The following is a 26,545-nucleotide window of genomic DNA, read 5'->3' as shown; positions in this document are numbered from 1 at the left end:
CTAGCTAGTGAGCAAAGATCCAAGGGAGCTGCCCTTGACCTGATTCTGGACCTCAGTATGTCTGAAGACAGAATGCCTCCCTGCCTTAAGCCCCCAAACCCTGCCCTAGGCAGAGTCAGGACACACAACTTCATAAAACAAGAAATGCAAGAGGGTTCAAAGCCAGCAAAATTTCAAGGATCATTAGGGACTACTTTGTAAACTGACATTCCAATAGAAACAAAATATAGAAGAAATGGGTGAGTTTCTAAATGCATGTGACATGCAAAAACTGAAACAGGAGGAAACACACCTGCTAACCAGCTCTACCACGAGCAATCACATCAAAGCAATAATAATCTCCCCAGAAAGAAAAGCTGAGTGTCAGACAGGTTCACTATTCAATTTTAAGAGACCTTTAAAGAAGAACTAATACACCCGCAACAATGCACACGCAGGTCTCAACCTCACCTCCTTTCCCCAGTGTCCAAACCTGCCTCCCGCTACTGTGCAGCTCGTATCAGCATGAGGTACCCAGTAGGGCCTTACTCCCTGTGGTGCACACAAATCTGCCCCACGCCCTCTCCTTCCCCATCAAAGACACAGCCCCATCCAACGAGCACCCACACAGGAAGATGTCCTCCTCCAGCCCCTGTGCCCCAAACCAGCGCCTCCACCAAGCTCTCCCTCAAGCTCAGGAGGTTCCCCCCACACCCTTGCTGGACCCTGGCCCATCTCCATGTGCACTCCTGCAAGACCACGCCCCACCCCAATAAGTGCTCCCTCCCCAGGACTCTGCCCCACTCCCACTCATTCCCCAATAGGCCTCCACCTCACCTCTCTTCCTTTATTCAAAGCTGGCTGCCACCACTGCAAGGCTCCCACCAGGGTGAGGCTCCCTCCAGCACACAGGATAGCGCCTCCCCAAAATGCTCCCCACTAAGGACCCACCCCACACACCCTTGTGCTCCCCACGTAAGACACCACCCCATCAGGAAGAGAGCCCGCCCCAGAAAGACTGCGACCATCCCTCTTCCCCAGTGCCCCAAGTCCTTCCCTCACCACAAAGCACCCTCATGGGCACAGGGGGCTCCCCCAACCACCCTCTCAGGACACAGGCACATCCCATGCACACTTGCACAAGACCCCACCCCACCCCCACACTTGATCACTATCTCTGCTCAGGACTACCCCCTCCAGTAATGCCCAGGAAGGTCTCCAGTGTACCTCCCTTCTCCTGTGAGCAAAGCTGTCTGGGAGCACTGCACGACTCTCTCCACAGCTTGCCTTCCAGAAGTGTGAGGTACCCTGCAAGGCACAGGATACCTCTGCCCCCACACTCTCCCAGCTTAGGAAGCCCCCCTCCATGTGCTCCCCATGCAAATAACTGTCCCATCCCAATAGCCCCTCATTGGAACCTTCTTCCAGCCCAAGGCACCTGCACAGGATGTACACCTCCCCCTTCCCATCACCCAAACAGCTCCCTCCACCATGGGGATCCCTCCCTCATGCACACATGAAGCTACCCCTTGCACCATCACAGGACACAGGACCATGCCAAGAGCACTTGTGCAACACCATGCCCACCCCCAAAAGCATTCCCTCGTTAGGAGACTGCCCTCCCTATCAATGCCTGCCCGTGCTCTATGTAAATAACCACCCCATCCCAAGAAGCCCTACACAGAACACCTGTCCACCCTCAAGGAGGCCGGCACAGAATTGAGCCCCTCAGATTTCCCTTGTTCTCCAAACTGGCTCCCTCTAAAGTATGGCTCCCTCACCCACACATGAGGTTCCCCTCTCCCACCTTCTCAGCACATCAAGCCATCCCAAGCAGGAGGCCGCCCCTTCAGAAAGAGAACCCTGGCAGGATTGCACTTGTCCCCCTTGTCCTATGCCACTAACTGATCCCTCCACCAGAAGCCTCCTTCATGGGCACATGAGGCTGCCCCACAAACGCTCAGCGGACACAGGCACATCCCATGCACAGTTGTCCAAGACCCTGCCCCCACCTCTACATGCATTCCCTGCTCAGGAAGCCTTCATCCCCATCAATGCCCAGGAAGGTCTCCCCTGCACCTCTCTTCCCTGTGTCCAAAACTGCCTACCTCTGCTGAGTGTGTCCCACCAGGGTGCGGTTCCCTCCAAGGCCTGACTCCCATCAGTACACAAGATGCCACTGCCCTGAACAGCACTACTGAACTCACAGGACACTGGGCAACACAAGCACACTCATGTAAGGACCTCCCACACACATGCATTTCCTTCTCAGGATGCCCCACCCCCATCAATGCCCTGCCAGGTCTCCACCTCTCCTCTCTTCCCCTGTGCCCACAGCTGCCTCCCACCACTGGATGACTCCCTCAACAGTGAGTCTCTGGCCTGGGTTTGGCCCCTTCCAAGGTTTGGCTCACTCCAGCACACAGGATGTTGCAGGCTGCTGACGAAGGATGCAACCCCACCACCCCAAGTGCTCCCACCAAAAGATGCAGCCCAACCCTCACAGACTCCTAAGCATTATGCCACCCCTCCCCCTTCAGCTGTGACAAGATCTGAGCTAATGTTTAAAAAACACCGAGTACTCCACCAAAAATCTCTTGGGTCTGCAAAGAAATGTTGTCAAAGTAGTAGGATACAAAACAAACATGACAAAAGAAACTGAGGAAATCCTACAAAAGGCAAAGAACTATGACCTTCACTGTTGGACAGAATAACTATTGTTAAAATGGATATAGTAGTAAAAGCAATCTACAGAGACAATGACATTGCCATGAAATTCTACTGTCATGTTTTACAGAAATGGAAAAGTCAATTCTAAAGTTCATCTGTGAAGCACAAAAGACAGTGGGTAATCAAAAGTATCATAAATGATTAAAGCACTGTTGGTGGTATCAAAATACCTGACTTTTAATTGAGTTACAGAGCCACAGTAGCAAAAAGGGACAGATATAGGATCTGGCCTTAATAAAGATACAACATGATGACAAATTTGGGTGACTGGAGACAGGGGAGAGGAAGAGGCAGAGATTAGGAGGATCACATTGCAAAGCAAGCCCAGGCAAGCTGTTTGTGAGAATCTATCTCAAAAAAAATCACAGAGAGATTCCAAGATGGTGACTAGAGGAAGGAAGCAGAAAGTGAGCTTCCTAAAATAAAATCTTGGAGAGATGCTGGAGATACACCTTGCAGGAAAAACCACGGAGAAGAGGCAAAACCCCTATTCTTCCACACCCCAAGCCCACGCATAGCATCCCCACTCCACAGTAAACAGAGAAACCAGGAGGGCTCCCGCGCCGCCAGTCGCCAGCTTCTACTGGCTCGATAGAAGCACTCCACAAGGTGAGCTAAGTGGCATACGGTACTCACACAAACAACCCTGGGCCAGATCATCATAGCCCCCTGGAAAGACTGACCCCCACCCAGAGAAAAAGAGAAAAAAAAAACCAAACTGAATAAAGAACAACAAAAAAAGACATGACACGTAGCAAAGAGGGCGGGGCGCCCTCAGCCTCAGATAGACGTAAATAGAACTGTCTCCAGACCCTTCTTTTTTTTCCTTTTCTCTTCCTTTGATGAGACGACTGAACTACACAACCAAACACTGAAAGACTTATTGAAACTCTGCTGCATTTGAACTTGGGATATTTTCTTGTGTTTTGTTTTTTTGGTTTGTTTTGGTTTTTTGGGTTTTTTTCCCCCTTTGCTGAGATGACAGAACTACTTCTGAGACAATATCTCCAGGATTGGAGGCTGAGGGACTAACACCAAAATTATTAAGACTGAAACTTTATTGCATTAGAACTTGAGAATTTTTTTTAAACCTCTCCTTGTCTCTCTAATGCCTGTTTAGCTTACTGTTGATTAGTACACTATCTCTCCCTGTTTATTGCTTTGAGACTGGTTTCTTTTTTTGTTGTTTGTTTTGTTTTTTTTACTTGGTTGTTTGCTTTTCCCTTTTTCTTTACCTTCTTTGCTTTCCCTCTCCTCTCACCCTTCCATTCCAGGTATCACCATTGTTATTATTATAAGCTAGAAAATACTTAATTGCACACAGTACAGGGACAGTAACAATAGCAAGGGCAAAGATGGGAAGACGGAAAAAAGAGGGAAACCAGTTTCCCCCCAGCAACAAATTAGTACACGAACCAGAGGGAAATGAAGAAAACAGATACTCAGATCCAGACCCAACAAAACAAAGATAAACTATGCCAAAGAACCCAAAGAAGCCCACAAGAACAATCTGAAAGAAGAAATCCTGAAAGTAATCAATGAGAATTTTATAGAGATGATACTGGATATGGTCAACCAAAATGTACAGGAGACACCCAAGAAATTCCAAGACAACAAAAATAGAGAATTTGAGAAAGCACAAGATCCAATAAAAGAAACAACAGAAGCACTGTATAAACACCAAAGTGATACAAAGAACGAAAATAGACACTATTAAAGAGAAAGAGACTCAGGATATGGAAAACCTCAGAGAAAAGAATGAAACAGAAATGCAAAACAAAATGGAAGGCCAATCCAGAATAGAACAAGCAGAAGACAGAATCTTAGAACTTGAAGATGAAATGGTAATTAAAGGAAAAACTGAAGTCTATTAGTTAAACAACTCAAGACCTGTGAACAGAAAATGCAAGAACTCACTGACTCCATCAAAAGACCAAACCTGAGAATCATGGGCATTGAAGAAGGAGAAGAGGTGCAAGCAAAGAGAATGTGTAATATATTCAACAAAATAATAATAACAGAAAATTTCCCAAATTTAGAGAAATCTATGCCCATACAGGTGCACGAGGCCTCCAGAACACCAAAGAGACCTGACCAAAATAGAACTACCCCACGGCATATGATCATTAAAACAACAAGGAAAGAGACTGGAGGAAGAATACTGAAGGCTGTAAGAGAGATTTTTGATGGGTAAACCCATCAAAATCACAGCAGACTTCTCAACAGAAACATTAAAAGCAAGAAGAGCTTGGGGTGAGGTCTTCTGGGCATTGAATGAAAATAACTTCAACCTTAGGATACTCTACCCAGCAAAACTATCATTCAAATAGATGGGGCAATAAAAGTCTTCCATGATAAGCAGAAACAAAAACAGTATGTGACCACAAAGCCACCATTACAAAAGATTCTTCAAGGGATTCTGTACACAGAAAGTGAAACCCAAGATAATCATGAAGGGCAGGCAGTACCAAACTACAGGAAAAGAAAACACAAGAAAGTAGAGAGTAACATTGATTTAGGTACACACATTCAAACCTTCAAACAACTAAGACAACTAAATGACAGGAATCACCACATACCTATCAGTACTAACCCTTAATCTTAATGGATTTAACTCCCCCACCAAAAGGCACCGTTTGACGAACTGGATTAAAAAGGAAGATCCAACAATTTGTTGCTTACAGGAGACCAATCTCACAATAGAAATAAGCATATGCTTAGGATGAAAGGCTGGAAGAAGATTTACTAAGCCAGTGGCCCCCAAATACAGCAGTACTTATACTTATACTTAGCAATACTTATCTGACAAAGAAGACTTCAAACCTACATTGATCAAATGAGATAAAGGACATTCCATACCAATAAAAGGGGAAACAGATCAAAAGGAAATAACAATTATCAATCTATATGCACCCAATGTCAACACACCCAAATTCATCAAACATACCCTGAAGGAACAAAAAGCATATATTAACTCCAACACAGTGGATGTGGGAGACTTTAACACCCCGCTGTCATCAATAGATAAGTCATCCAAACAAAAATTCAATAAAGAAATCCTAGATCTAAACTATACCATAGATCAAATGGGCCTAGTTGATGTCTACAGAACATTTCATCCAACTTCTCCACAATATTCATTCTTCTCAGCAGCCCACAGAACCTTCTCCAAAATAAGATCATATCCGAGGGCACAAAGCAAGCCCCAGCAAATACAAGAAAAAAGAAATTATACCATGCATTCTATCTGAAAACAATGCAATAAAACTAGCACTCAACAACAAAAATGAAGACAAAAAACATGCAAACAACTGGACACTGAATAACTCATTGCCTAATGAACAATGGGTCATTGATGAAATAAAAGAGGAAATTAAAAAGTTCCTGGAAGTCAATGAAAATGAAACACAACCAACCCGAACCTGTGGGAAACAGCAAAGGCAGTCCTGAGAGGAAAGTTTATAGCCATGAGTGCATATATTAAAAAGACTGAGAGATCTCAAATCAATGACCTAATGCTACATCTCAAACTCCTAGAAAAACAAGAACAAGCAAATCCCAAAACAAATAGAAGGAGAGAAATAATACAAATAAGAGCTGAAATCAATGAAATAGAAACCAAAAAAACCATACAAAGAATTAATGAAACAAAAAGCTGGTTCTTTGAAAAAATAAACAAGATAGACAGACCCCTGGCAAACCTGACTAAAATGAGGAGAGAAAAAAACCCAAATTTGTAGAATCAGGAATGCAAAAAGGGAGGGAACAAGAAACACCATGGAAGTCCAGGAAATCATCAGAGACTACTTGGAGAACCTATATTCAAATAAATTCGAAAATCTTAACGAAATGGACAGATTCTAGATACTTATGATCATCCAAAATGGAACCAAGAAGACTTTAATCACCTGAATAGATCTAGAACACAAAATGAAATTGAAGCAGAAATCAAGAGTCTCCCTAAAAAGAAAAGTCCAGGACCTGATGGATTGATTCTCTGCTGAATTCTATTAGACCTTTAAGGAAGAACTGATACCAACCCTCCTTAAACTGTTCCACAAAATAGAAAGGGAAGGAAAACTGTGTAACACATTTTATGAAGCCAGTATTACACTTATCCCAAAACCAGGCAAAGACACCTTCAAAAAGGAGAACTACAGGCCAATCGCCTTAATGAACAGTGATGCAAAAATCCTCAATAAAATGGCAAACCGAATTCAACAACACATCAAAAAATCATTCACCTGTAAACTAGTACAACCACTCTGGAAAAAAATTTGGAGGCTACTTAAAAAGCTAGACATCGATCTACCATTTGATCCAGCAATACCACTCTTGGGGATATACCCAAAAGACTGTTACTCCAGAGGCACCAGCACATCCATGTTTATTGTGGCACTATTCACAATAGCCAAGTTATGGAAACAGCCAAGATGCCCCAGCACTGACGAATGGATTAAGAAAATGTGGTATCTATACACAATGGAATTTTATGCAGCCATGAAGAAGAACGAAATGTTATCATTCGCTGGTAAATGGATGGAACTGGAGAACACCATTCTGAGTGAGGTTAGCCTGGCCCAAAAGACCAAAAATCGTATGTTCTCCCTCATATGTGGACATTAGATCAAGGGCAAACACAACAATGGGATTGGACTTTGAGCACATGATAAAAGCGAGAGCACACAAGGGAGGGGTGAGGATAGGTAAGATATCTAAAAAATTAGCTAGCATTTGTTGCCCTTAATGCAGAGAAACTAAAGCAGATACCTTAGAAGAAACTGAGGCCAACAGGAAAAGGGGACCAGGAACTAGAGAAAAGGTTAGATCAAAAAGAATTAACCTAGAAGGTAACACCCATGCTCAGGAAATCAATGTGAGTCAATGCCCTGTATAGCTATCCTTATCTCAACCAGCAAAAACCCTTGTTCCTACCTATTATTGCTTATACTCTCTCTACAACAAAATTAGAAATAAGGGCAAAATAGTTTCTGCTGGGTATTGAGGAGGTGGGGGGAGGGGGAGGGGGTGTAGTGGGTGGGGGCAGGGGGAGAAATGACCCAAACGTTGTATGCACATATGAATAATAAAAGAAAAACAAATCATTCACCCTGACCAAGTAGGTTTCATTCCAGGAATGCAAGCATGGTTCAACATACAAAAATCAATAACATAATAAACCACATTAACAGAAAAAAGAGAAAAACCACTTGAATATCTCAATAAATGCAGAAAAAGCCTTTGATAAGATCCAACACCATTTCATGATAAAAGCTGTAAGAAAACTAGGAATAGAAGGAAAGTACCTCAACATTATAAAAGCTATATATGACAAACCTACAGCCAGCATTATACTTAACGGTGAAAAGCTGAAACCATTCCCTCTAAAATCAGGAACGAGACAAGGATGCCCACTATCTCCACTCCTATTCACCATAGTACTGGAATTCCTAGCCAGAGCAATTAGGGAAGGAGAAGGAATAAAAGGAATACAGATAGGTAAAAAACTGTCAAAATATCTCTATTCACAAACAATATGATCCTACACCGTAAAGACTCAAAAAACTCTATTCAAAAGCTCCTAGACACCATCAATATCTATAGCAAGGCAGCAGTATATAAAATCAACATAGAAAAATCATTAGCATTTTCATACACTAATAATGAACAAACTGAGAAAGAATGTATGAAAACAATTCCATTTACAATAGCCTGAAAAAAAATCAAATACCTAGGTGTAAACTTAACAAAGGATGTAAATGACCTCTACAAGGAAAACTGAAGAAAGAGACTGAGGAAGACTATAGAACATGGAGTGATCTCCCATGCTCATGGATTGGTAGAATCAACATAGTAAAAATGTCTATACTCCCAAAAGTAATCTACATGTTTAATGCAATTCCAATCAAAATCCCAATGACATTCATCAAAGAGATTGAAAAGTCTACCGTTAAATTTATTTGGAAACACATGAGGCCATGAATAGCCAAGGCAATACTCAGTACAAAGAACAATGCAGGAGGTATCACGATACCTGACTTCAAATTATATTACAAAGCAATAACAATAAAAACAGCATGGTACTGGCACAAAAACAGACATGAAGACCAGTGGAACAGAATAGAGGACCCAGATATGAAGCCACACAACTATAACCAACTTGTCTTTGATAAAGGCGGTAAAAATATATGATAGAGAAAAGACAGCCTCTTCAACAAAAACTGCTGGGAAAACTGGTTAGCAGTCTGCAAAAAACTGAAACTAGATCCATGTATATCACCCTATACCAATATTAACTCAAAATGGATCAAGGATCTTAATATCAGACCCCGAACTCTAAAGCTGGTACAGGAAAGAGTAGGAAATACCTTGGAATTAATAGGTACAGGCAAGAACTTTCTCAATGGAACCCCAGCAGCTCAGCAACTAAGAGATAGCATAGATAAATGGGCCTTCATAAAACTAAAAAGCTTCTGCTCAACAAAAGAAATGGGTCTCTAAACTGAAGACACCACCCAAAGAGTGGGAGAAAACATTTGCCAGCTACACATCAGAAAAAGGACTGATAACCATAATATATAGGGAACTCAAAAACTAAATTCTCCCAAAATTAGTGAACCAATAAAGAAATGGGCAAGTGAACTAAACAGAACTTTCTCAAAAGAAGAAATTCAAATGGCCAAAAAACACATGAAAAAATGCTCACCATCCCTAGCAATAAAGGAAATGCAAATTAAAACCACACTAATATTCCACTTCACCCCCATTAGAGTAGCCATCTTTAGCAACACCACTAACAACAGGTGTTGGTGAGGATGTGGGGAAAAAGAACCCTCTTATACTGCTGGTAGGAATGTAAACTAGTACAACCACTCTGGAAAAAAATTTGGACGCTTCTTAAAAAATCTAAACATTGATCTACCATAGCATCCAGCAATACCACTCTTGGGGATATACCCAAAAGAGTATGACACAGGTTACTCCAGAGGCACCTGCACACCCATGTTTATCGCAGCACTATCCACAATAGCCAAGTTATGGAAACAGCCAAGAAGCCCCACTACTGATGAATGGATTAAGAAAATGTAGTATCTATACACAATGGAATTTTATGCAGCCATGAAGAAGAATGAAATGTTATCATCCGCAGGTAAATGGATGGAACTGGAGAACATCATTCTGAGTGAGGTTAGCCTGGCCCCAAAGACCAAAAGTCCTATGCTCTCCCTCATATGCAGACATTAGATCAAGGGCGAACACAACAAGGGGATTGGACTTTGATCACATGATAAAGTGAGAACACACAAGGAAGGTATGAGGATAGGTAAAACACCCAAAAAACTAGATAGCATTTGTTGCCCTCAACGAAGAGAAACTAAAGCAGATACTTTATTTATTTATTTATTTTTTTCCTTTTTCTTTTATTATTCATATGTGCATACAAGGCTTGGTTCATTTCTCCCCCCTGCCCCCACCCCCTCCCTTACCACCCACTCCGTCCCTTCCCTCTCCCCCCCTCAATACCCAGCAGAAACTATTTTGCCCTTATTTCTAATTTTGTTGTGGAGAGAGTATAAGCAATAATAGGAAGGAACAAGGGTTTTTGCTGGTTGAGATAAGGATAGCTATACAGGGCATTGACTCACATTGATTTCCTGAGCATGGGTGTTACCTTCTAGGTTAATTCTTCTTGAACTAACCTTTTCTCTAGTACCTGTTCCCCTTTTCCTATTGGCCTCAGTTGCTTTTAAGGTATCTGCTTTAGTTTCTCTGCGTTGAGGGCAACAAATGCTAGTTAACTTTTTAGGTGTCTTACCTATCCTCACCCCTCCCTTGTGTGCTCTCGCTTTTATCATGTGCTCAAAGTCCAATCCCATTGTTGTGTTTACCCTTGATCTAATGTCCACATATGAGGGAGAACATACGATTTTTGGTCTTTTGGGCCAGGCTAACCTCACTCAGAATGATGTTCTCCAGTTCCATCCATTTACCAGCGAATGATAACATTTCGTTCTTCTTCATGGCTGCATAGAATTCCATTGTGTATAGATACCACATTTTCTTAATCCATTCGTCAGTGCTGGGGCATCTTGGCTGTTTCCATAACTTGGCTATTGTGAATAGTGCCACAATAAACATGGGTGTGCAGGTGCCTCTGGAGTAACAGTCTTGGGTATATCCCCAAGAGTGGTATTACTGGATCAAATGGTAGATTGATGTCTAGCTTTTTAAGTAGCCTCCAAATTTTTTTCCAGAGTGGTTGTACTAGTCTACATTCCCACCAACAGTGTAAGAGGGTTCCTTTTTGCCCGCATCCTTGCCAACACCTGTTGGTGGTGTTTAAAGCAAATACATTAAAGCAACTGAGGCCAACAGGAGAAGGTGACCAGGAACTACAGAAAAGGTTAGTTTGAGAAGAATTAACTTAGAAGGTAACATACATGTACAGGAAAGCAATGTGAGTCAACTCCCTGTATAGCTGTCCTTATCTCAACTAGCAATAACCCCTGGTCCTTCGTATTATTGCTTATACTCTCTCTTCAACAAAACTAGAGATAAAGGTAAAATAGTTTCTGCCTGGTAGTGAGGGTTGGTGGGGTAAGGGAGGGAGTGTGTAGGGGTAAGGGAAGGGGTGGGGGCAAGGGGAGAGAAATGACCCAAACATTGTATGCACATATGAATATAATAATAAAAGAAAAAAAAATCACAAGAAAGGGCTGGTAAAGTGGTTCAACGTGTAGGCCCTTATTTCAAACCCAAGTAGAGTCAAAAAAAAGAAAAGTGGGAGAAATTTTGTTCTTTGCTTTCTGTCTGGACCCCAAAAGAGTTCTACTGAACTCATGAATGAATGCTGGGTATCTATAGTCACATGGAAAATGAAAGTATGAAAAACCAATGTATACCACCATACACCAACTGGCATTGCTAGGACAGTGAATTTAAAGCAACTGAAAACACTCACTTCCCTTACAGGGACGTAATCTGGTACACACACATAAGTTTGGCAGGTGGTGACAATTATAAACTTGGGCCTATCAAATCACCAAGGGATTCTATTCGTATGTATCCAAGGGAAAATGGAACTATTACTTACCACCAAATCAGCATCTGTATTTCTAAGAAATGCAAACAAACTAAATGTCAACTTACAAGTGAATAGCTAAACTAAGTGTACTATACCCATAACATGGAATTTCACTCAGTAATAAAAAAGAGTAAGCAACTATACACAATGTTCCTTCCTACTTCTGCCTTCCCATCAGGAATGTGACAGTAACACACAAACTGTTTGGGAAAGCAGTGTTAGAAACCTTTGCCCCAAACCACATTTCACCTGGAATGTCAGTAGAAAGTCCAAGAAAGTTATGATTTAAACAGTGTGCTCTACTTTCAAAATGCAGTTTTAAACAGCCACTTCAGGGAAAAGGAAAACAAGACCCACCTGTACAACTGAAACTTGTGACTTTTTCTGCAGTTTCCACCTTGCAGCCTTTTCTTCTTGGAGCATCTGCCATCACTTCCATTGAGGTCACTTTCATTGCAGGAAGACAACTACCCTAAAATTGGAAAGATGACATTCATGATGTCGCAGAGAGAATTCCCAGCAGTTCTGGAGGGCAATGCGTGTCCATCTATGAGAAGAAAGATCCGTCTTTAAGGTCACGAGCACTTCAGGGAGGCCCTGGCTGGATTCCCGTGATGTACAAATAGGCAAGGTTCCCTCCACAGTGTGGCTCCCACAAGTGTTAGGCTTCCTTCAATGCTTGTCTCCCTCCATTGCACAGGATGTCTCACACAAATCCCTGCATAGGACCCCACCCCAACCCTCATGAACTCCCCAGGGAATATAATGCTCCATCACAAAGAGCACCTTTGCAAGACTTCTCCACTCGCTAGGGCACCCACTCCGGATTGCCCTCTGCTCTTTCTTCTGAGCCCCAACTATCTTCCTAGAGGTTCCCTCACACTCACGAGGCTGCCCCTAGCACCCTGGCAGGACACTGACCCATCCGCACAGGAGACCAACCATGATGCCTCCCCATCCCCATGTGCACCCCAGCAACATGCTGCCCCTACACCATCCACTAGGCCAAACCTGACTCTCCCCTCTAGCGTGTTTCCCTCATGCAAACATGACAGTGCATCCCCCACCACAGGACACCCGCACATCCCCAGGTACACCTGCACCGCCCAGCACAGGACCCTCCCTCCTAAAGGACACTGTTCACACATCCTGCCACAGTACAGGAAGCTGCTGCACAGTCCCATCCACATGCCCTCAGCCCACTTCCTCCACCCCCAGCTGCCAGGGCCAAGGGAAGCAGCCAGAGCCCAGCTCCCTCCAGCACACAGAATGCCACTGCTCCTGGGTGCTCCTGTACAGAACCGCCCCTCCCTCTTCCCTGGTGCCCAAAACCATCTTCCAATATGTAGCTGCTCCCTCATGCATACATGATGCTGATCCCCCTTTCCCTCACAACACCAGCCCATCCCCAAGGACACCCAGGCTGGATGCCACCCTTCCCCCTTCCCCTGTGCCAAACCAACAACTCCCTCTAACACGTGGCTCCCTCATGCACACATGAAACTGCCCCCACCCTCGCAGAATACCTGCCCGTATTCATGTGCACCCATGCAGTTCGCTGCCCCACCCCAACGTGTGCCACAGCAGGACTATCCCTACCTCTTCCCAAACAACTTGTTCCCAAAACAACTTAACCCACTTGAGTAGCTCCCTCACTCAAACACAATACTACCCTACTCGGGCTCCCTCCCTCGCAGGACATCTACCCATCCCCATGTGTGCTCCCTCAGAACATTCCCCAACCCCCACATTCGCTGGGCCCTTTCAGCACAGGACACCTTCCTCCTAAAGGACACTGCTGAAATCCCCATCCTCAATACAGGACACCACCCCTTCCCCATATGCACTTCCCCTGCAAGACACTTCCCCACAGTCCAGTCCCCATGCCCTAAGCCCGCTGCTGCCTCCATTCCCAGCTCCTAGTGCCACAGGACACCAACCTCCACATGGCACCCTTGAGTTCAAAGAGCAACACTGCCCCATAGTGCTCCTATACAGGACCTCAACCCACCTCCCTTCCCCTGTGTCCAAACAGGCTCCCTCATGTGCACATGGACTGTCTCCCAACCTTGAAGGACATAGGTCCAAACCCTCATGCACCCATTGAAGACCCTGCCCCACCCCTACAGGTGCTCCCAGCTCGACGGTGCCCCACCTCCACTCATGACCCTGCAGGTTTCCACCTCACCTCTCTTCCCCTGTGCCTACAGCTGGCTGAGACTACTGCTTGGTTCCCTCCAGGGCAAGGCTCTCTCCAAGGTTTGGTTTTCTCCAGGGCACACGAGGCTGCCATTCCCACAAGCTCCCCCCATTGGATGCTGCCCTGACCCCCCAGTTGCTTCCCATGTAAGATGCCACCCCACTCCATGGCTTCCCCTGCGGCCATACCCCACAGACCCATCTCCGTATCCTAAGCCTTCTCCCACTTCCTGATCCCTTCAGTGCACAGGATGTCACTGCCTCCAGCCCACAGGTGTAGGCAGGTCTCAGCCCCACTCCCACATGAGGACCCTGCTCATGACTCTGGTCCAAGCCCACACATTCCCCTGTAGGTCTCCACCTCACCTCTCTTCCAGTGTCCAAAGCTGGCTCCACTACTACAAGGCTCCCACCAGGGCAAGGCTCCCTCCAGCACACAGGATAGCACCTCTCCCACATGTTCCCTGCATAGGACTCCACCCCACTCCCCCATGTGCTCCTCATGTAAGACACCACCCCATCAGAAAGAGAACCCAGGCAGGATTGTGTCCCTCTCCCTTCCCCTGTGCCCCAAATTGCTCCTTTCACCTCTAGACTCCCTCATGGGCACATGAGGCTGCCTCATGTACCCTAGCAGGACACAGGAATATCCCACTCAGGATGCCACCTCACAATTCCATTTCCATGCCCTAACCTGTTCTCTCCATCCCAGACTCCAGAAGCCTGGGGACATCATCTACCACTCTGCACCCTTCAGTGCAGATGCCACCCTTCCCCTTCCCTTGCCCCAAACCATCTCCCTCTACCTATTGATTCCTTAACATGCACATGAGCCTGACCACCCATGACACCAGCCCATCCCTTGCCCAACTCCCACCCATGCTCCCTGCTCATGACAACACCCCATGCCCACCCATGCCTGCTTAGGTCTCCACCTCACCTCTCTTCCCCCGTCCCCAAAGCTGGTTCCCACTACTGCATGGCTCCCTCCACAGGGAGTCTCTCATCTGGCCTTGGCTCCCTCCAAGGCTTGCCTTTCACCAGCGAGGCTCTTTTTCAGCCTTAGCACCCTCCAGTGCATAGGGTGCCTCCACCAACCCCTCTAGTGCTCCACTTAAAACACCACTCCACCTCAACTGCAGCCTGTGCAGGACACCTCCTCAACCTCAGGGACTCTCATGGACGATTGTGCTCCTCCCCTTATTCTGTGTTCCAAACCAGCTCCCTCATCAGAGAGGTTCCCTCATCTCACATGAGTCTGTCCCTGCCTTTGGACACTTGGAGGACACCAGCCCATTCCATGTGGACTCCCGCAAGACCCCGCCCTACACACACTTATGTTTCCTTCTCAGAATGCCGCCCACCCCCAACACTGCGGGCACAGGTCTCCACCTCACCTATCATTACCGGGCATCTCAAACCAGGCTGAGGTTCCCTGCAAGTCCTGACTCCCTGCAGAGTACAGGAATCGGTTCCACCCCCTTTCACCAAAAAAAGATACAGCTCCGTCCCAATGAGCACACACACCTTCCCCTGTGTACCAAACCAGCATCCCTTCCACCGTGTGCTCCCTCAAATTCACTTGAGGATCCCCATGTGCACCTGTGCAATACCATGCCCCACCCTCAAGCACGCTCCACAAGTAACACACTGCACCATCAGAAAAGAGCCCTGGCACGATTGCACCTCTCCCCCTTCCCGTTCTCAAAGCCACTCCCTCCACCAGGAGCCTCCCTCATGGGCATATGAGGCTGCCCCACACACCCTTGCTGGACACAAGCACATCCAGTGCAGAGCTGCCCAAGACCCCGCCCCCGCTCCACATGCATTCCCTGCTCAGGACACCTCCCTCCCCTTCAATGACAAGGAAGGTCTCCCCTGTGTATTTCGTTTCCTGTGTCCAAATCTGGCTCCCTCTATTGAGTGGCTTCCACCAGGGTGAGGATCCCTCCAAGCCTGACTCCCACCAGTGCACAGGATGCCGGCTCAACCCCCCACTCACTCCCCACATAAGACACAGCCCTATCCCAAGGAGCACCCACTCAGGAAGGAGCCCTCACCCTTCCTCTCTGCCCCATACCTGCTCCCTCCACCGCATGCTACCTCAAGAGCACATGAGGTTCCCCTCCCCACCTTCCCTGGACACTGTGCACAGTCCATCCACCATGCCCTAAGCCCGCTGCCTCCACCCCCTGCTCCCAGGGCCTGGGGAGCCAACACCACTCTGCCCCCTTCACTGCACAGAACTCAAGGACACAGGGCAACCCAAGCACACTCATGCAAGATCCCCGCACACACATGCGTTCCCTGCTCAGGGTTCTGCCTCCCCACACATCAATGCCCTGCCAGGTCTCCACCTCACCCCCTTCCCCTGTCCCCAAAGCTGGCTCCCACCACTGCATGGCTCCCTCCACATTGACTCTCTCACCTGGGCCAGGTTTCCTCCAAGGGTTGGCTCCCTCCAGCACACAGGATGCTGCAGTCCCTACAGGTTCCTGACTCAGGAGGATGCCTCGCTCCCCCCAAGTTCTCCCAGCGTAAGATGAAGCCCAACCCTCACATACACCTGCCCATTATGGCGCTCCTCCCCCTTCCCTGGGCCAAAACCAAGTCCCTCTAAACCAGGGCTCTCTCATGCACATGTGAGGTTGCCCCTTCCCAACCTCTCAGAACACCAGCCCATCCTAAGCAGGAAGATGCGCCTTCCTCTTGCCCTGTCCACAAAGACCGCTCCACCTCTCCCATGGCTCCCTCCTGTGAATATGAAGCTGCTCCCCTGCCAAACACCTGCCCATCCCTGTGTGTGTGCATCACTACCCCTGCTGGGCACTGGACAGCTCAGGACACCTCCTTCCTAAAGGACACTGCTCAAATCCCCTTCCTCACTACAGGATGACCCCTCCCACCCACTTCCCATGCAGGACACCACCTCACAGTCCCATCCCCACGCCCTAAGCCTGCTCCCTCCATTTCCCACTCCCAGGGCATGGAAACACCAACCACCACTCTGCCCCCTTCAGTACACAGATGCCACTCCTCCCCCATCTCCTGTGCCCCAAACCAACCTCCTCTTCCTACTGTCCCCCTTTATGCGCATGATACTAACCCACGCAAGGCACCAGCCAATCCTCATGCACACCCATGGAGGATGGGGCACTGACCCACTCTCAAATGTGGACCTTGCTCATGATGCAGCTCAGGCCCACCCATTCCCTACTATGTCCCCACCTCACCTCTCTTCCAGTGTCCACACCTGGCTCTCACTACTGCAAGGCTCCCACCAGGGCAAGGATTCCTCCTGCACACAGGATAGCGCATCCTTCCATGTGCCCCGCTTATGGCACTGCCCCGTCCCAACATACTCCCCATGCAAAAGACCAATCCATCAAAAGTAGGTCTGTGTTGATTTCATCATTCCTCCTTCCTCTGTTCACCAATCTGCTCCCTCCCCCCTCGAGGCTTCATCAAGCTCACATGAGGTTCCCCTCTACACTCCCTGGACCCTGGCCCATCCCCATGTGCACCTGTGCAAGACCATGCCATACCCACATGCGCTCCCTGTTAAGGACCCTGACCAACTCCCACCCATTCCCCACAGGTCTCCACCTCACCTCTCTTCCTTTATTCAAAGCTGGCTTCCACTACCTCAAGGCTCCCACCAGGGTGAGGCTCCCTCCAGCGCACAGGATACCTCCTTCTCTAGAAGCTCCTCACCTAGGATGCTGCCCCACTCCCGTGCAAGGCTTGGCTCCCTCCAAGGCACAGGATGCCACTGACCCCACATGTTGCCCTAGTAGGATGCAGCTCTCATACCCCATGTGCTCCACATTCAAGACACTGCTCCACCCCAAAGCGTGTCTGCACAGGACAGCTCTCCACCCACAAAGGTACTCACGTAGGATTGCACCAATCCCCCTCCCTCTGCACCCCAAATGGCTCCCTCCACCTACAGGCTCACTCATGTGCACATGAGGCTGCTCCACGCACCCTCACAGGACACCGGCCCATCCCACTCACACTTGTCCAAGACCCTGCCCACACCTACATGCATTTCCTGCTAGTGACACAGGGAATTCCCTGCCCAACTCGCCCATTCCCCAGTAGATCTCCACCTCACCTCTCCTCCAGTGTCCAAAGCTGTCTCATTACTGAGAGGCACCCACCAGGGAAGGGCGAGGCTCCATCCAGCACACAACATACAGCCTCCCCCACATGCTTCCAGCATAGGACGCAACCCCGCCCCCCGTAGTTCCCCTCCCCATCAAAAGAGCTTCTGGGCAAGATTGTGCCCTTCCCCCTTCCTCTGTGCAGCAAACCAGCTTCCTCCACTGCCAGGCTTCTTCATTCACCCATGAGGCTGCCCGAAGCACCCTCCCAGGACACTGGCCCTTTGCACATACCCTCAATGAAGACCCTGCCTATCCCCACAGGGGATCCCTTCTCAGGACACCCCCCCAATCAATGCCCAGGCAGGTCTCCACTTCACCTGTTTTCCCCTGTGCCAAAAGATGGCTGAGACTACTGCGTGGCTTCCTAGACAGCAAGGCTTACACCGTGGCTAGGCTCCCTCCAAGGCTTAGGAGGGACGCCACCATCCTCACACACTCCCTGCACTGGATGCTGCCCCACCCTCGCCAACCTCCCCTCTGCACCCCTCAGAGCACTGGATGCCACTGCCCTGAGTACTCCTGAGTACTTCCCCTTCTCCTGTGCCCCAAACCATCTCAGCAACACTCAGATTACATTATCTGTGCATTTGTTTCTGTCACATTAACCCTGGGTTATGCCCGTGATGTTCCCTTAATCATTGTTTTTATATACCCTAATTTATGATTTCTGTGTTCATTGTTATTTTCCTTCCCAGAATGGGATTAGATTTTTGTAGTTTAATACAGATGCCTCTCAAATAAAAAATAATGATTCTGTCTTATTGTTATAGTTCTAGGTATGGATCCTAAGGCCAAACGATGCTAGTCAAGTGCTCTAACAATATGCATCATCCCAGAAATTCACTTACAGTTTTAGCTTTTTTATAATGTGAAATTAATGCAGATTCTGTAGAAACCATACTTAGAATGTCAATCTTTTCTTAGGATATTGATATGTAGTGTGATATTCTTTCATGATGCTCTCCTAATCAGCTGAATGATCATGAAGGGTAATGTTTAATTCTGTGCTCTATAGTGTACTGTATTTGATAATTTACACGAGAGGGAAAAGATTATTAAAATTGCCTGTGTGTTGAATGATCTTGACCAAGTGTAGGCTAATTTATAAGCCATCTCAGTCCTGCTAAGTTACATTAGGCTATGCTAGGAAGATTGATAGGGAGATGAACTCAATGCACTTTCTTATTTTCAGTATAATGACTGAATCATATTAATTCTACAAGTGCATTGTTTACTTTGATATTTTTATAAACGCTTATATCAGGCTTTTATTGTATCTGAAATAACTGCTTGTTCTTTACCTCCTCTACATTTTCATCACCTTCAGTCATCTTCCTCTTCTGTGAACATCTGTCCTCTGTCTACTGGAAACCTTTTTATATGAAAGACAATATATGTCACTTATCTTTCTGTGTCAGGCTAATCTCACTTAACATGATGACCTCCAGTCCCACCCATTTTCCTGTAAATGACACTACTTAATTCTATTTGTGGATGAACATTATAATTCTTTATAGATCTACATATATACATAGATATCACCTTTCCTTTCTCAATTCATGTGTTTGATATCCCGGAAAGTTTTAAAATGGAATAGGTGATGGGTGCACAGCTAATCTTTGAGTGTATTAAAACCATTTAATTGCTCACTTAAAAATCAGTGACTTTGATACATATATAAAAATGAAGGAGGCAAAAGGTATGAGTAATTGAACAATCCCAGTAAAAATATTTCTTGGTTGATTATTATCTCAGTTCTGGTTTTATAGGGGTTTCCAATAAATTATTATTCCCACTTGCAGAAGCACTGTGATCTGTGCTCATCACAAAGAGTTTCACCTAGTGCTTCAAAAGCCATGGAGACTGCCAGAAGGAAAGACTCAGTAGGAAAACTTTAAAAAGGAAAAAAAGTGGCTTCAGAGTCACTTTTTAGGGCATGGAATACTGATCTCCTTTAATAAGTGTGTATATAGTGGAAAAATTATGTCTACCTAGAGTTGAGCACTATCCAAAATAACAGCCATCACTGGACTCTTGGTTCATACCCTCATATGATAAGTGGAAACAATGTATTCCAGGTCTAGAATATGTCAGAAACCCCAATCAACACTGAATGCATGCAAGGGAGCCTTAAATTATATCAATATTCGCTTTTTCCTGTCAATAATGGCCCCCCAACCTTACATTGATCCTCCTACCCAAATCCTGTCACCATGGGCCAACAGATTTCCTGCTTTTGCTAAGAGTCCCCTTCAGGCTGCCTTGTAGTCAAGGAGAAGATACAGCTGGTTTTAAATTTTACCCTGTGCTTGAGAGACTGGACCCTAACGACTCTGGCATGCAGTAGAGATTTCTTGACCAGGCCACCAACTGGTGCCAATGGGTGGACTGGACTCCCCAAGCAGTGTTGGAGGGGAAGAATGGGGTTTGTAGAGTGTGGCGCCACTGCCAGGAACAGGCGGGCCGAGAGGGATTGAGTCACGGTGGTTTCATTCTAGGGATGCAAGGATGGTTCGACATGTTTAAATTTGTAGGTGTAATATAGCATATAAACCATTGAGGACAGTAATCAAAGGATTATCTTTACAGATAAAGAGAAAGCCTTTCACAAAATTAAAAATCTTCTTATAGTGAAAGTTCTAAAGAAGTTAGTAACAGGAGCAATGAACCTCAATATGATAAAGGGCATGTGTGACAAACATGTAGCTCATATTATACTACACGGGGAAAACCTGAAATCATTTCTAGTAATTCAGAAATGAGAAAATAGTCTACTCTTCCAACTCTTGTTCAATGTAGTGTTTGAATTCTTAGCAAGACCAAAAATAAAGAAAGAAATAAACATGACAGAAATAAAAATAAATATATCAAACTATCCATAATTGCAGTTGATATGATCCTTTACTTTAATGACCATAAAGTGTCCACTAGAAGACTTAGATCTGTTAAACACTTCCAGCAAAGTTGCAGGATACAAATCAACATACAAACATTACTAGCTTTTCTTTATACCAATAATGGAACATCCTGTGAATGAAGTTAGGAGACCAACATTTTTCATAACAGCTTCATACACATATATGAAGAAATATAATCAAACTGGTGGAAGACCTCCACAATAAAAAGTAGGAAAAAGAAAGACATTGAAGGAAACATTAAGACATGGAAAGATCTCCCGTGTTTAAAGACTGATAGATTTAATATTCTGAAAATGGCTCCACTAACAAAATCAATCCACTGATTCCAAACTGTCCTCATCAAGATTTCAGTGAAATTCTTCACTGAAGTAGAAAGCCATCTTTAAATTAATAGGGAAGTATGAAGCATCCCTAACAGTCTAAACAACCTTGACTAAAAGGAGCTATACTTCAAGTACCACAATAATCGACTCCACATTATACTACAGAGCTGTAGAGAAAAAATAGCATGGTACTGTCACAAAAACACACATGAAGACCAACAGAGTAGAATAGAAGCCCAATAAATAAACTCATGCAGCTGTAGCTACATGGCTATCAATAAAAGTGTTGAAAAATATGCTGGAGAAAAGAAGATCACTTCAACAAATAGTGTTGGGAAAACTGGATATCCACCTGCAATAGAATAAAACTAGATCCCTGTGTGTCTCCTATACAAAAAGAAAATTCAAAGTGGATCAAACACACTAATGAAGTCTTAAAGCTCTGCAACTTCTACAGAATAAAAACCTAGGGAAATACCTTAGTGTATGGAAGTCACCAATAATTTTCAGAATAAGATTCCAATAGATTAGGAATTAGGAGCAAGAATTCAGAAATGATACTGTAACACAAACAGCAAGGTGTTAGGACAACTGCAGAGGGCAGAGGTGTGCTTTGTCATTCCAATCAGGTTGACAAGAATTACCACCACTTTAAGTCAGGAAAGGGGACACAACCAGCTTTCTGTAACCGCAGGTTCTGCATCCATAGACTCAGCTCATTGCAGATGGATGCTATTTTGTAAATTGCATCTGAAATAAGCCAGATGCAGAAAGATAAGGACTGCATGTGCTTTCTCATATATGGAAGCTAAAATCTCAGTCTGAATGATAACGTGTGAATACGGCAGGTTGGGAAGGTGGATGAAGGGAAGCTGAATTTGATTAGGGTTTACGGAATGCATGTGTTTCATATTCCAATGAATTCCACTAATACATGCTAATGAAAGACAAAATATTCAAAAGATTTGTATTTGTATTGAACAGGTGTGAACATTTTTCTTCTCATTATTCTTGAGGAACCGCAGTATAAAAACTATTTTCATAACAACCACACTGTATTAGTTATTATCAGACACTTAAAGATGTTTGCAAATCTACAGGGGATATGTGTACATTATATGCAAATATTACATAATTTTATATAAATGACCGAGCACTGGAGGACTTTGGCAGAGTAACAACATTCTGGAACAAATCCCCTACAGCTGCTGAGGGATGACTCAGAAAAGGGAATGTTTTTTCTTGGGGTCTGTAATGCAGACATTCTAACAGACCTACTCTATAAAAGACAAGGATTTATGTACAGGGAAATTCATTGTAGCCTTATTCATAGCAATGGAATATGAAGAAAACCCAAATATTCACTATTAGATGATGGTTAAGCAAGATACGGGAGACTGTCAGTTCCTATTAGCTTTCTGGTCTTCCTCCTTGACTGTTCTCTTCCTGTGACATGAGACAGCACTGACCTATCCATTCTGAGAATAATAGCTAAGATGATCTTTTAAAATAGCTAAGAATGACATACTGTCACTCTGTTGCTTAAAATTTTCCAATATCTTCCAATGACCTATAGTATAAAACTCAAACATCAGATCATAAATGCTCAAAGGTCACTCTGTGAACTGACTCCTGCCCCATGTTAAATGTCATCTGTATTCCCCATTCTACCACCCACCCTAATCACACCAACTTGATGTCTTCTATATTATTAGTTCGCACCTGTTATTTTTTTCTGGAATGTATCCCACTTACATACTTCAGCATTGGTTTCTCCTGATCGTTTATGATTCAGCTCAATAAAAGTTTCCTTCTCACCTTTGTAAAGTAGATTTCACACTTCAAACATAATAGCAAAAACCTTTATATTTACTCGGTGCCTGGAACTGTCCAAAGTGTCTTACAAACATTCAATCAATTGATTCTCAAAGTATTTTACACAGTGCAATAGCAATTTCAATTTTTACAAGTGAAAACAGAAGCATGCCATGATTAAGGAATAAAATAAAAGTCACACAGTTAGGAATAATCTTTCTTTCTTCTTTTCTTTTTTGAGACAATGTCTCTTTCTGTAGGCCAGCCTGGCTTGAATATGCAGTTTAGTCCATGCTAGACTCAAATTAATAATCCTCCTTTCCCATCTTTCCAAGTGCTGGGACTACCTGAATGTGCCACTATGCCTGGGTTTAAGTTCCAACACCACCCAGTATCATCAAGCTTGGTACCAACCCTTTAACAATTACTTAATCCATTACACAAATGTTTAACAACTGCCTATTCTGTTTTTGGTTAGGCCGTTGTGGTGTGCTGTTAATGACTCATCCAAGCTCCTGTGAGCTGGTTATCAAATTTTCAGGAATTTGGGGAGCAAGTTTTGTTTTTTAGCATGGCACTCCAAGACAATTGAACCAAATGAACTTGTTGAAAATGAATATATAGTTTTTAAAGGAAATAAAATATCTAAATGCACTCACTTCATAAATATGTTTATGCCACTTGATATTTTGCAACTTGATATGGTTTTCTGATTAGCTGGCATATTGATATATTGTTATTTGTACCCCTAAACCCCTAGGCTCAGCTGACCCTCTTACTTCACCTAAGCAAATAGGTGAGCTAACATATATGCACCGCTGTGATCAGCATTTTGATGTGATTTATCAAAGATCTTTTTGTTTATATATAATATTTGCAAAGGGAGTTTCACTGTGCATTTCCATGTATGTGTACCATGTAACACAGTTAGGATCATTGCCACTATTATTCTCCTTGTATCCCTCCCCACTTTGTAAAATGACCTCGATAAGTTCCAATGTTCCATCTTCATTTTACACAAAGAACGATGACCACAGTGACCCACCTTTACCCTCTTCATTCCCCATTCCTCTCCTACTAGTTCCCTACCCCTAACATGACCTGTTTTACATTCTGTCCTTCATTGTTTAACTGTCTGCTCATTGTTCAAAGGGTGTGCCTTGGTATTTCACCTGCAAATATACTCTACTTTAATCAGTATAACCCCTCTATTATTTTCCTTAGCCTTTCCCCTTTTCCAGTGTTGATCATCAGCTTTCAGAGTATTTTGCTGTGTCTTGTTCCTACACAGATGCAATTTAGTTCAACATTATTCACCCCATCATTCTCTTTTCCTCTCCATCCTGCGCATACTATCCTCAAACAGTCCCACCATTAGAAAAATGTCTCTCCATGTATGTAGTATGATCATGATTGTATCTGTGTATACATTTATCATTGGGATCCATCTTCCATATATGAGAGGAAACGTGGTCCTTATCCTTCTGAACATGGCTTATTTCACTTAACACGACGACCTCCACTTTCATCCACTTACCTATAAACGTCACAATTTCATTCCTCTTGTGGTTAAGAAATATGATATTGCATGTATGTACATATGTATACATTATGAAAATTATACACATATATACAATTTCCATAATTTACTCATCAGTTGAAAGACACCTGGGCTATTTATGTATGTTGAATATTGTCAATAATACTGCTATAAACATGGGTGTGCAAATGCTTTATTGCCGCCTGCATTTCTTCAGATGCATGCTCAAGATTGGTCATGTTAGTTTTATGAGGAATGCCATACTTTTCCATAGTAGTTGTACTAATTTACATTCCCACCCACAGGATGTAAGTGTTCCTTTCTTTCCCCACATCCCACATATTTTCATTCATGTTCTTGAAGAAAATCATACTGTCTGGAGTGAGGTAAAATCTTCATCTGATTTTGATTTACATTTCATTTATAGCCAGTAACGTCGAGCATTTCTTCATCTGTTTTTGGCCATTTGTACTTTTTCCTTTGAAAAATTTCTGTTTAGTTCATTTGCCCATTTTTTCATTGGGACACTGGTTCTTTGGGTGTGTAATTTTTCAGCTCCCAATAAATTTTGTCTGTTAGTCGCTTGTCAGGTAAAGGTTTTCTCCTGTTCTGTGAGCTTCCTCTTCATCCCAGTGACTGCTTTCTTTATTGTGCAGAAGGAAAGATTTAAGTTTTTAAGAAGTCCCATTTGTCAACACTTTTTCTTAATTGCTGAGCTACTGGAGTCTGTTCAGGAGGTTACTGACTATGCCTGTGTGCTCCAGTGTATTCTCTTTTTTTTTTCCTGGAGTGACGTCACTATTCCAGATCTTATCTTAGGATCTATCATCCACTTTGAATTGATACTAGTACAAGAAGAAAGAATAGGATCTAGTTTCAATATTCTGTAGGTGGATATACAGTTATTCCAGAGTCATTCATTGAATAGGCTGTCTTTTCTTCATCATATGTTTTGGGCTTTTTTTTGTCAAAAACCAGATGGATGTAGCTCTGTGAATTTAGGTCTGGGTCTGCTATTCTGTGTTCCATTGGTCTTCAGGTCTGCTTTTGTGTCAGTGCCATGCTGCTTGTATGGCACTGTCATGTAGTTTGAAGTCAGGTATTTTAACACATCAAGAGGTGCACTTTTTGGTCACTACTGCCTTGGCTATCATTGTCTTCCGTGTTTACATACAAACTTTAGGATTGATTTTTCTTTCTCTTTGAGGAAAGTCATTGGAATGTTGATGGGAATTGCCTGGAACATTTTGATTGCTTTTGGTAGTATAGCCATCGTCATGGTATTAATTATGCCAATCCATGAGCTTTCCATCTTCTGATGTCTTCTTCAATTTTTTTCAGTGAATTATAATACTCATTGTGGATTTCTTTCCCTTCCTTTGTTAAATTTATTTGTAAGTCTTTTTCGAGGCTATTGTAAATGAAATAATTTTCCTAAATTCATTTTCAGTCAGTAGGAAGGCTACTGATTTTTATACATTGATTTTGTTCCCTATTTCTCTGAAATTATTTATGATATCTAAGAGCTTTTGGTGGAGGTTTTAGGGTCTTTTAGACATAACGTCCTATCATCTGCAAATGGGGATAATTCAACTTCTTCTTTGCCTTTTAAAGTTCTTTGTATTTCTTCTTTTCATCATGTTGGTTTGGGTAGTAATTTCATGACTTTAGAGGAAATGATTTCAGGTTTTCCCCATGTAATATGATGTTTTAACTATAGGCTTGTTCTATACAGCCTTTTTAATGCTGAGTATATTCCTTCAATTCCTACTTTCTTCAGAGCTTTT

At 44.1% G+C, this 26,545-nt stretch overlaps 2 long non-coding RNA genes across 3 annotated transcripts in view; one reads left to right on the top strand and one right to left on the bottom strand.

The window, feature by feature from the left end:
* The window catches only part of LOC141416743 (uncharacterized), a 124,190-nt gene that overhangs the window by 29,985 nt on the left and 67,660 nt on the right, over nt 1-26,545 (top strand). The gene's annotated exons all lie outside the window — the stretch shown is intronic.
* The window catches only part of LOC141416740 (uncharacterized), a 44,463-nt gene that overhangs the window by 3,663 nt on the left and 14,255 nt on the right, over nt 1-26,545 (bottom strand). For both annotated transcript variants that reach the window (XR_012441331.1, XR_012441332.1), the window contains exon 3: nt 12,152-12,266. This is a non-coding gene — a long non-coding RNA (uncharacterized lncRNA). The remainder of the gene's footprint in view (nt 1-12,151; nt 12,267-26,545) is intronic.

The sequence above is a fragment of the Castor canadensis genome, chromosome 14, assembly GCF_047511655.1.
Source record: "Castor canadensis chromosome 14, mCasCan1.hap1v2, whole genome shotgun sequence".
In the NCBI taxonomy this organism is placed as follows: Eukaryota; Metazoa; Chordata; class Mammalia; order Rodentia; family Castoridae; genus Castor; species Castor canadensis.
Note: the sequence above shows the minus strand (reverse complement) of the source record. Positions and strands in the feature narration are given on the sequence as shown.